The following is a 12,784-nucleotide window of genomic DNA, read 5'->3' as shown; positions in this document are numbered from 1 at the left end:
TCAATTAGGGCGGTTCACAAACAACACCTCCAGTACACATGTTATTCCAAAAACGTTATCGTGTAAGTAGGGGCCAGGAGCTGCTGCTGAAATAACACACACTGCTAAGGTTATCTTTTTATTTCAAAAGACTTTCTCAATAATACATTTTTAAGTCTGGCATTTAAAAAAATTTCAAAACAATTTCGAATAGGTGACAAATTTTCTTTATGAAAAGGAGATATGCGAGGTATGACGCTGAAATATATATATATATAGTTAAAACCTTACTATTGGGAAGTTTTCAGCGTCATACCTCGCATATCTCCTTTTCATAAAGAAAATTTGTCACCTATTCGAAATTGTTTGTGTGTGTGTGTGTGTGTGTGTGTGTGTGTGTGTGTGTGTAATGTAAAAAAAAAACACTTTTAAATAGCTGGCAAATTTTCTCTATGCAAAGGATATTGCAAGGTATGACGTTAACAACTTCCCAATAGTAAGATTACACCTGTCAGTTGTTACGAGATAAATGTGAATAAGCCAGCACACAAACCTTCACAATAATGGCAGTTCCCCAAAAAAAAATTTTCTTAGCTCGGTGAGGGAGTGACACGTGTAAAGGGGCCCAAATCACAATAGGCGGAATAATTATTGGTGGTCTGCAGGGCCACAGCAGATCAGCCCCGAAACTTGCATTACAAGCCGCGACCTCCGCGAGTTACCCAAAACCAGAAGATGTGGCAAGGGCGGTGCCTGCACAGACTCCGAAACACAGAGACATGTGACACCGACCCTAAACCACCCAATCCAGGTGTGAATGAAACGGCCCGACCGAGAAGCAATTACCACATTACTGTGGAGCGGCAAACGAAAACTGTCGTGGGAAGACCCCAACAAAACCACAGATGAAGCGGTTTTGTGCTTAATTCATTAGACAAAAAATTGCTGGCAACTGGTATATTTTGTTATCTGTCAAAGGCATTTGACTGTGTAAATCACAATATCCTTTTAAGTAAACTAGAATATTATAGTGTAACAGGAAATGCTGCAAAATGGTTCAAATCTTATATCTCTGGCAGGAAACAAAGGGTGTTATTAGGAAAGAGACATGTATCAAGCTATCAGGCATCATCCAACTGGGAACTAATTACATGTGGGGTCCCACAAGGTTCCATTTTGGGGCCCTTACTTTTTCTTGCGTATATCAATGACCTTTCATCACTAACATTACCAGATGCCAAGTTTGTTTTGTTTGCTGATGATACAAACATTGCAATAAATAGCAAATCAAGTGTAGTCTTAGAAAGATCAGCCAATAAAATATTTGTGGACATTAATCACTGGTTCCTAGCCAATTCTTTGTCACTAAACTTTGAAAAAACACACTACATGCAGCTCAGAACTTGTAAGGGGTGTCCCAAGAGTATATGCCTAACATACGATGACAAGAAGATAGAAGAAGTGGACAGTGTTAAATTCTTGGGATTACAGCTTGATAATAAATTCAACTGGGAGGAGCACACCACAGAACTGCTGAAGCGTCTTAACAAATCTCTGTTTGCAATGAGAATTTTGTCAGACATAGGGGATGTAAAAATGAAAAATCTGGCATAGTATGCTTACTTTCATTCCATAATGTCATATGGGATTATTTTTTGGGGTAATACATCAAGGCAAGCTAAAGTTTTCCGGGCACAAAAACGTGCAGTAAGAGTTACATATGGTGTGAACTCAAGAACATCCTGCAGAAGTCTGTTTAGGGAACTAGGGATACTAACTACTGCTTCCCAATATATTTATTCCTTAATGAAATTTGTCATTAAAAATATATCACTTTTTCAGACCAACAGCTCAATTCATGGAATCAATACTAGAAATAAGAATAATCTTCACAAGGATTTAAAGTCACTTAGTCTTGTACAAAAAGGTGTGCATTATTCAGGAACACACATTTTCAATAACTTGCCAGCAGCCATAAAAAGCTTAACAACCAATGAAATTCAGTTTAAGAGAAGCCTAAAGGATTTATTGGTGGCCAACTGCTTCTACTCCATTGATGAATTTCTTAGTAAAACCAACTGATTTGTATATAAGTACAACATAACTTCTGCACAATTTCAGTGCAGTAATGTGTTCATTGTAAATAAGTATTACAGTAGTTGTATTACATGTTTATTACCTTATAAACAAATAATAAACTTTTTTATTTTAAATTCAGTGCATTAGTATTTGTAAAATGACTCTTAGTGTTCATTAAAAAATGACGATCATTCAACTTGGGACCTGTGGAATGGTACATTAGCTTAGTTGTAAATATTTGTCATGTATTGTTTTTCTGACATGTTCCACATCCTGGAGGACCTCCTCACTACGGATCAATTGGAATGAAAGTAAATCTAATCTAATCTAATCTAGAAACTCATACACTTCACTTGAACTTGAAAAACTCCTTTAATAAACTCTGTTACATAAAAACAGTGCTCAACTTCTCACACTCCACCATAGCGCCGGGAACACGTCGCACTTCCTTATGCGCGTCAGAGCCAACCGCTGCCAGTGGTGTCCACGGCCGATAAGAAGACATGCGGTCCCACGCGCTGATCTCCTTATACCACGGCTTCTAGGCTTCATAAGCCAGCCACGTGCATGCGGGTGAGGCAGACTCAGCCCCTGACAGCCGAGAGGTCGGCCGAAGCACGTGGCGAGCAGCTGACGGAGGATGCCAAGTTCACCCAACCTGGATATGATGTGACGTCATTATGACGTATATACGCTTTAGTCGATTAACACACCTATCGACTTTTACGAACGTTCGAGATTCTAAACTGTCGTCAGCTAGTGGTTTGTTTTGACACGTTCGATTCTGATAACAGCTCAGTGTGGCAGCGTATATGCATTTCGCCAAAATAAAAGAGCTGGATATTAATAGAAATATTCCTGACCGTGGCCTTGAAAACACCACGGACAACACGTTTCGTACAAAAGTGAAGTCTTCTTATGTCCCGACCAGATTAGATTGTGTAACTCTTGTATTGAATGCTTACGCCGAAAATAATATTTATTTATTATCAATATTTTAGTATGGTTTCATCGAATTGGTCTTGTCAGTACATATTAGATTGTAGCCGCATACTCTTTCTCACTTTTTTTTCTTAATTTATATAGCTGAAAGAGAACTCGTGCAAGTTTGTTAGTTAAGTAATTTATATGTCCATCCCAAGATAGTCTTTTATCAACCATAATTCCAAGTAATTTTACACTCGGACCGCAGAGACAGGTACCTTAGTGTCCAGTAATGACTGTGGTGTAGAATGATTGAATTTCGAACTTAAAAAGAAAAATATGAGGCATTGTTGAAGAAAAATCGTCGACCGGAGATGAAATACGAGGGGAAGTGGATTTCTCAATGTAATCTTAACGAAAGGTTAGTGTCTTGAGGCATCTAAATATTTTGGCTGCTGAGTGCTTCTTCTCACCGAGTACGAATAACCGACGCACTTCAGCTGGGTCAGAAGTACATCAATTTCTGCTCGAGATTCACAATAACCACGCAATTGCCCGTCGTCATCGATGCTGAACTCTTTTCAGCTTTTCTCTCATTAGTCTCTCGAATGCTGAACACATAATTAGAGACGAGCAACGAAAAACAACGCACGGGACACACACACAGTACAATACACGATTTAAACGCAAGGAACGCAAAACACATCTAAACGAATGGCGCAGAGCACAGCGCTACCCTGTCACAAGCTCTCGAAAGTTCACAAAAGTCGAATAGTCGATATACGGTTTCTATCGTTTTCGATGTAGCGTCTATACGTCATAATGACGTCACATCGTATCCAAGTCCGGTGAACTTAGCATCCTCCGCAGCTGACGAACCCCAGTAGCAGGCCCAGCTCGCGCCACCACCTCTCTCGCCCACCGCCCAGTACCTCCTCCTCGATCGTCACGTGACCGTACACTTGCTCCACTTCCCGCCAGAGGCCGGTGTTGTTGTTGTTGTGGTCTTCAGTCCTGAGACTGGTTTGATGCAGCTCTCCATGCTACTCTATCCTGTGCAAGCTTCTTCATCTCCCAGTACCTACTGCAACCTACATCCTTCTGAATCTGCTTAGTGTATTCATCTCTTGGTCTCCCCCTACGATTTTTACCCTCCACGCTGCCCTCCAATACTAAATTGGTGATCCCTTGATGCCTCAGAACATGTCCTACCAACCGATCCCTTCTTCTGGTCAAGTTGTGCCACAAACTTCTCTTCTCCCCAATCCTATTCAATACCTCCTCATTAGTTACGTGATCTACCCATCTAATCTTCAGCATTCTTCTGTAGCACCACATTTCAAAAGCTTCTATTCTCTTCTTGTCCATACTATTTACCGTCCATGTTTCACTTCCATACATGGCTACACTTCATACAAATACTTTCAGAAATGACTTCCTGACACTTAAATCTATACTCGATGTTAACAAATTTCTCTTCCTCAGAAACGCTTTCCTTGCCATTGCCAGTCTACATTTTATATCCTCTCTACTTCGACCATCATCAGTTATTTTGCTCCCCAAATAGCAAAACTCCTTTACTACTTTAAGTGTCTCATTTCCTAATCTAATACCCTCAACATCACCCGACTTAATTCGACTACATTCCATTATCCTCGTTTTGCTTTTGTTGATGTTCAGCTTATATCCTCCCTTCAAGACACCATCCATCCCGTTCAGCTGCTCTTCCAGGTCCTTTGCTGTCTCTGACAGAATTACAATGTCATCGGCGAACCTCAAAGTTTTTATTTCTTCTCCATGGATTTTAATTCCTACTCCAAATTTTTCTTTTGTTTCCTTCACTGCTTGCTCAATATACAGATTGAATAACATCGGGGATAGGATACAACCCTGTCTCACTCCCTTCCCAACCACTGCTTCCTTTTCATGCCCCTCGACTCTTATAACTGCCATCTGGTTTCTGTACAAATTGTAAATAGCCTTTCGCTCCCTGTATTTTACCCCTGCCACCTTTAGAATTTGAAAGAGAGTATTCCAGTCAACATTGTCAAAAGCTTTCTCTAAGTCTACAAATGCTAGAAACGTAGGTTTGCCTTTCCTTAATCTTTCTTCTAAGATAAGTCGTAAGGTCAGTATTGCCTCACGTGTTCCAGTATTTCTACGGAATCCAAACTGATCTTCCCCGAGGTCGGCTTCTACTAGTTTTTCCATTCGTCTGTAAAGAATTCGTGTCAGTACTTTGCAGTTGTGGCTTATTAAACTGATTGTTCGGTAATTTTCACATCTGTCAACACCTGCTTTCTTTGGGATTGGAATTATTATATTCTTCTTGAAGTCTGAGGGTATTTCGCCTGTTTCATACATCTTGCTCACCAGATGGTAGAGTTTTGACAGGACTGGCTCTCCCAAGGCCGTCAGTAGTTCCAATGGAATGTTGTCTACTCCGAGGGCCTTGTTTCGACTCAGGTCTTTCAGTGCTCTGTCAAACTCTTCACGCAGTATCGTATCTCCCATTTCATCTTCATCTACATCCTCTTCCATTTCCATAATATTGTCCTCAAGTGCATCGCCCTTGTATAGACCCTCTATATACTCCTTCCACCTTTCTCGCGATCCAAACAGCGCGCCAAACCGAAAGCGCCACCGCAAACGCTGGACGCGAAGCGAAAGCACTCCGTCTGGCGCGCTTTTCGAAGAGCCGGACACAACTACGGCTCACCAACCACTCTATTCTGCAAGTCGAGGAATATGCAGCCTACACGGTCGCAGACCAGATTCGGACTGTGCACTCGGTTCTGTACCAGAGTGTCTGCAATCTGCTCCTGTCGACAATGTTGCAAAAGATGAGCTCTGCTTTTATCCCTCAAGCAAGACTGGCACACTTTGCCACTTACAGACGGTCGAAACCAGAGGGGATCTCTGAAATACCCTCTCATCGATTCGTAAGTAATTTATGTATAACACTTGAAGTCCTCCACTTGCAGCTCTAGTAAAAATTTTGCTGAATGCTTTTATTATCTCCACATAATACCTATGGCTTCATCCAAGTACGTTTCCTTTTTTTTCCACCACTTTTCTTCCAAATGCACTCACAATGTAATTGTGGTATTAGCAACTGCGGCGCATAATAAGAAGTTGTTGTCCGCCATCTTGAAATTTGACGAAAAATATAACGACAGTGTAATACCCCTTTTAAGCACCACGTCAAAGAACTTTGTCAAAGAAATTTGACGAATATTCAATCATATTCCTTTGTCAAGGAAATATGATAGTGTAACAATGGCAATAGTAAGATGTATGATACTTCTTGTTCCCATGGCTCACTCTGCCTTTTTGACAACTTATTAGATTTTAACCTGTACACAAAACACAATACGGCGGGAAAGATACGGGCTCAGCAAAGACCACCAGCGAAAAAATGTCCTCCATACCGTGGGAGCAATTCATTAGACCCCAACGCAGTGGTCCCCAACCTGGGGGTCATTACCCCCTGAGAGATAAAATGATATTTTCTGGCGGATAAAAACTAAAATATACGATTCTGTTTCAGTCACTAAACTGAATTGTTTTCAGAAAATCATCACTATTTTCACAGTTTTGTAGGTACTGATTATACACTATGTGATCAAAAGTATCCGGACACACCCAAAAACATACGTTTTTCGTGTTAGGTGCATTGTGCTGCCACCTACTGCCAGGTACTCCATATCAGCGACCTCAGTAGTCATTAGACATCGTGAGAGAGCAAAATGGGGCACTCAGTGGAACTCACGAACTTCGAAAACGTGGTCAGGTGATTTGGTGTAACTCGTGTCATACGTCTGTACGCCCGTTTTTCACACTCCTAAACACCCCTAGGACCACGGTTTCCGATGTGATAGTGAAGTGGAAACGTGAAGGGACATATAGAGCACAAAAGGGTACAGGCCGACCTCGACTGTTACTGACAGAGAAGATTGAAAATCGCTTTATTACTTGCAGAGACCGCGGACAGTTGAAGAGGGCCGTAATGTGTAAGAGGCAGACATCTATCCAGACCATCACACAGGAGTTCCAAACTGCATCAGGATCCACTGCCAGTACTATAACAGTTAGGCGGGAGGTGAGAAAACTTGGATTTGATGGTCGATCGGCTGCTGGTAAGCCACACATCACCACCGGTAAATGCCAAACGATGCCTCGCTTGGTGTAAGGAGTGTAAACATTGGACGATTGAACAGTGCAAAAACGTTCTGTGGGGTGACGAATCACGGTACACAATTTGGCGATCCGATGGCAGGGTTTGGGTATGACGAATGCACAGTGAACATTTGCCAGCGTGTGTGGTGCCAACAGTAAAATTCGGACGCGACGGTGTTATGGTGTGGTCGTGTTTTTCATGGAGGTGGCTTGCAACCCTTGTTGTTTTGCGTCGCACTATCACAACACAGGCCTACATTGACGTTTTAAGCACACTGTTGAAGAGCAATTCGGGGATGGCGATTGCATCTTTCAACGCGGTCGAACACCTGTTCATAATGCACGGCCTGTGGCGGTGTGGTTGCACTACAATAACATCCCTGTAATGGACTGGCCTGCACAGAGTCCGGACCTGAATCCTATAGAACACCTTTGGGATGTTTTGGAACGCCGATTTCGTACCAGGCCTCACCGACCGACATCAATACCTCTCCTCAGTGCAGCACTCCGTGAAGAATGGGCTGCCATTCCCCAAGAAACCTTCCAGCACCTGATTGAACGTATGCTTACGAGAGAGGAAGCTATCATCAAGGTTAATGGTGGGCCAAAACCATATTGAACTCCAGCATTACCGATGGAGGGCGCCGCGAATTTGTCTTTTTCGGCAAGGTGTCCGGATACTTTTGATCACATAGTATATGAGTTATCAATAATTACTTTTTCTCAATTAGTAGCATTAATGTTGTGGAAGCTGCAGGTTACTCAAATAGTCCACCCACTAGATACATATCTTGTGCTTTGTTCCATACATCGCTGATGATAAAACTGAGAGATATACGTAACAAATGCTGAATATTTCACGAAAATGTCTTCTCCAAATTGTAGATTGTACCTGCATTAGCTCAGAAATTGCTTCATTACTCTCATCGAAACAGATGAAACTATTCAAAAAATGTTCAAATGTGTGTGAAACCTTATGGGACTTGACTGCTAAGGTCATCAGTCCCTAAGCTTACACACTACTTAACCTAAATTATCCTAAGGACAAACACACACACACACCCATGACCGATGGAGGACTCGAACCTCCGGCAGGATCAGCCACGCAGTCCATGAGTGCAGCGCCACAGACCGCTCGGCTAATCCCGCGCGGCATGCAAGTATTAATTGACAACATGACACAGCAGTAAGTAGATAAGGACTACTATAGTTCTGCGCACAGTATGATTATTATTATTATTCCTATTAGTGCCTGTGGTGAGACAGAAAGCACTTACAGCCTGAACTCTTCGAATTTCTGCCAGTTCAGAGTTAAGGAGTTGCAGCAATCGAGTGATTTACAAGCAGTAGGTATAGTGCCCACATCTGAACGTGGTTGATTTTAAATGGAGTTGCAGTGGGCACGTTAAGTACAGGGTGTTTCAAAAATGACCGGTATATTTGAAACGGCAATAAAAACTAAACGAGCAGCGATAGAAATACACCGTTTGTTGCAATATGCTTGGGACAACAGTACATTTTCAGGCGGACAAACTTTCGAAATTACAGTAGTTACAATTTTCAACAACAGATGGCGCTGCAAGTGATGTGAAAGGTATAGAAGCCAACGCAGTCTGTGGGTGCACCATTCTGTACGTTGAAAGGTGGCTACACTGAGCCACAGCGCCAGAGATCGCGCCAGAGAGTTTTGTTCCGCCGCCTCCACTGGCAGTGATTATTGAGAAGTAGCGGCAGGCAGTTCTTGCAGAGAAATTGTGGTGGACACTGCTTGTCGTGAAGTCGGAGTGAGATGTGGTAGTGGAGAGTGTTGTTCCATGTTTTATGCAGTGGTTCGATGGGAGAGATAGCAGATGTTGTTCCAATGGAGATATTGTAATGATCTGAGTGCTTTTCGTCAATATATATGAAGGTAACAAATTCCCTGTTTTTTTTTCTTTTTATTATTTCTGTGTCTCAAATAATGCATCATTACAGGTTCAGTCAACAAAGCATCTGGCTTGTGTTCTTGTATTAGAGTGTAATTCTGGTTTTCGTGCATGGGGGCTTTATTAATATTTTATGCAAATACTTTTTAGTTTTTGGTAGCTGTCTGTCAGGTTACGCAAGTCTCGTAACCGGTTGGCCCTGACTGGTTTTAGTACGCAATCTGACTGCATAGAATAACAACAAACAATGAAAGAAAATTTTCGTTAACACAGTTAATTAATTAAGTCCCCAGCAACTATAAAATCTACGAAGCCAACAAAGCACAAGTGTAGCTGTTCTGTGTGTGGTAGTATGACTCAACGCACATCTGGCACGGTTCTTCTTCAACAAGACAAGAATTTTTAAATACCATTTATATTGACGTGATAAAAGAAAATTAGAAATACTATAATTACGCAAGAAAACCAGAATTACACTCTAATACAAGAACACAAGCCAGATGCTTTGTTGACTGAACCTGTAATGATGCATTATTTGAGACACAGAAATAATAAAAAGAAAAAAAAACAGGGATTTTTCTTACCTTCATATATATTGACGAAAAGCACTCTGATCATTACAATCTCTCCATTAGAACAACATCTGCTATCTCTCCCATCAAACAACTGCATAAAACATGGAACAAACACTCACTACTACCACATCTCCACTCCGACTTCACGACAAGCAGTGTCCACCACAACTTCTCGGCAAGAACTGCCTGCCGCTACTTCTCAATAATCACTGCCAGTGGAGGCGGCGGAGCAAAACTCTCTGGCGCGATCTCTGGCGCTGTGGCTCAGTGTAGCCACCTTTCATATGCCCTTCCACCACGGGCTAGAATTTGATGGTATTTTTGCCAGCATTGGTGGTGAAAATACCACCAAATTCGTCAAAAAAAATACAGTCAAAAATAAAAGATAATACTAATGCGTAAATATCATATAACTAGATAAAATTTTGGCTTTGCACTGACCTTACAATAGCCTAATATATAAAATACAGTAAGGAATACAAATTCTTTCATACATATGACTTTACATAATAGTTTACACAAATATCATGTGGTTAAACACTTCAATCGATAGCGTCAGCAATGACAAATATGTGCAGGTAAGAGTCTCATAACTTTTCACAAACAGTAATACACAAAAAATCAGTTTATACAAATATTCACATAAAATGCTTTCACAACAAGTAGTTGACAGTTCCAGCAGTAGCACCCAACAATGTTGAATAGGTGCTACAGCAACAAGTGACATCATCTCAGTAGAAGCAGTCCATCAGTGGCACCCAGCATTGTGGAACAGGTGCAGACACCATCAGGTGACATCATTTCAGTAGAAGCAGTTCATCAGTGGCACCCAGCATTGTGGAACAGGTGCAGACAGCATCAGGTGACATCATTTCAGTAGAAGCAGTCCATCAGTGGCACCCAGCATTGTGGAACAGGTGCAGACTCCATCAGGTGACATCATTTCAGTAGAAGCAGTCCATCGGTGGCACCCAGCAATGTTGAGTAGTTGCAGACACCAACAGGTGACATCATTTCAGTAGAAGCAGTCCATCAGTGGCACCCAGCATTGTGGAACAGGTGCAGACTCCAACAGGTGACATCATTTCAGTAGAAGCAGTCCATCAGTGGCACCCAGCAATGTTGAGTAGGTGCAGACACCATCAGGTGACATCATTTCAGTAGAAGCAGTCCATCAGTGGCACCCAGCAATGTTGAGTAGGTGCAGACAGCAGTCCATAATATTCACTATCACTTATCACACTGTTCATCAGAGTTTATAAGCAGAAAGTAAACATGTCCTATTGGCACCAATCATGTAGAAAAAGTACAAGTAACAGTCCATAATATTCACTATCACTAATCATACAGTTCATCAGCAGAAATTAATCATTTCTAACTGTCACACATCACTGTTGAACAAGTGCAGGTAACAGTTCATAATATTCACCATCACTACTCAGACAGTTCAGGCATGAACAATAGTTTGAATCCACATACAAATGCTTTTACAATGCTCTTACACTAAACATACAAATTCTAATAAACACACAAATGATATCAGATGATTGTCATATTACTATTACAAATACTCAAATATCAGTAAACCTATAATATTTATGAGTGTCAGTGCAAGCCACTACAAACAAATAATATAATATTTAGGAGATAGGTGGGTAGGATCAGGAAAGGAAAACACACAAAACACACTCACTCATCTTTCATCCACATTAAGTACTACTGTGTGATTGAATAGTGTTAACTGTGTAAATGCAATTCTGTCAAAATTTGATGTTCATCATGTGTATCAAGTGGTAGTGGCAGCAACGTATAACAGTCAATAATAGTTAAGTCAACGTCATAGTCATCATGTCAAGACCAAAGTTTGCCAAGCCAAATAAAAATGTACGGTTGCTGAACAACTGTCAGTGAGCCAAGATATGCAATTACTTCCTCTCTCCAAAAAAAAGTACATACTGCTTAGTGATTTAACAAAGTGTGTGTAGACAATCTTCCTTCCACTTTAGTGTTCTAGTCTGCTATCTTCATCCTCCCTGTTCCATATAAACCAACAAAAAAAAAATATGCACCTCACTTACTTTACCTCTTATCCACCAAAACTCCAATAATCATCAGCATCACATAATCTCAATACTTCAATAATACCTCTTACGTCGATACATATAAACCTTATCATTAATATCATTTACCTTATCTTTTGTCCACAAAAACTCCAATAATCATCAACTTCATATGATCTCAATACCTCAATAATACCTCTTCAATACGTCAACACATATAAACCTTATCGCCAATATCATTTCACTTCCATAACAACTCTTTCCTCTAGTCAGTCTCCTCGAACAAGTACAGATAAAATCCTAATGCAAACCTCATCATCCTATACAATCCGAAGACACATTGTCAACACACAACCTCTGTGTAATCCATCTCACCAAAATCTTCTACTCATTATGAATTATAAACAAAGAAATGCATACATGACCTCTAACAGACTTAGTTAGAATAACTCTCAGTAATTAAGTACGATTACGGAGTGTGAATGATCCTAATATTTCACAGTGTGTACACCACTTCAAGAATTATGGCAAACAGAAGCAAACATGTGGAGTATTTCTTGTGTCAAGTGTCACTTCCTATTTCAATTGCTCACGAAAAATGCAGTGTAATAACTGTCAATGGTCTAAACCTAGTTTTGGTATGTCATGTCGTTAGCTTCCTTCCTATTAGCATAAATTTATACAGCTTCCATAAAACCTCCAGCTCATGTGACTTCTATGACGTTTCTTGTACTAAAGTCGCTCGTCGAATTACTGCAGTTCCTTTTCTTATGTTAAAATATAAAGCACTGAGCGTAAGCAAAACAAGCAATAGCGAGTAAATACACCAGTAGTGAACAGAATGTCAACAAGTGGATGCAGCACAATTCTTACAACGAGGCTCTGCCAAGCGAACAATCTGTAACTAATACCATAGTGTAACCTAAACTCTATGTTCGTACACTGTACATCAGCATTGCTATATACCAAATTAAAGAGTAGTTGTGACGACAAACAGAAATGTATAAATATGCAATCCATACGCAATGCAGCAAATATGTATCTTACATAATAAACAGGTCAT

This window comes from Schistocerca cancellata, chromosome 11, assembly GCF_023864275.1.
Source record: "Schistocerca cancellata isolate TAMUIC-IGC-003103 chromosome 11, iqSchCanc2.1, whole genome shotgun sequence".
Classification (NCBI taxonomy): Eukaryota; Metazoa; Arthropoda; class Insecta; order Orthoptera; family Acrididae; genus Schistocerca; species Schistocerca cancellata.
This window is presented reverse-complemented; position numbering follows the sequence as displayed.